This window comes from Urocampus carinirostris, chromosome 11, assembly GCF_059441175.1.
Source record: "Urocampus carinirostris isolate Australia breed hairy pipefish chromosome 11, RoL_Ucar_1.0, whole genome shotgun sequence".
Taxonomy (NCBI): Eukaryota; Metazoa; Chordata; class Actinopteri; order Syngnathiformes; family Syngnathidae; genus Urocampus; species Urocampus carinirostris.
In genome coordinates, this window is record NC_142359.1 from 20570660 (window position 1) to 20570893 (window position 234).

Sequence of the window (234 nt, forward strand, 5' to 3'; positions counted from 1 at the left end):
AATGACCAAACACACCCAAACGGAAAAATACAAAGCAAATACAACAAATACTTCGGGTTGATGCATATCACATATTTGAAAACCAAAGTTTTATAATCACGTTCTTATTCTTTTTCATCGATTTCCCGCATAAACTATTTTTTGGAAAATTGGCGCTGATGGAGCAGGACAATCCGATCACGTGATATAACAATCCAATGGTAGCGGGTTAGAGAATTGTATTAGCCAATTGGA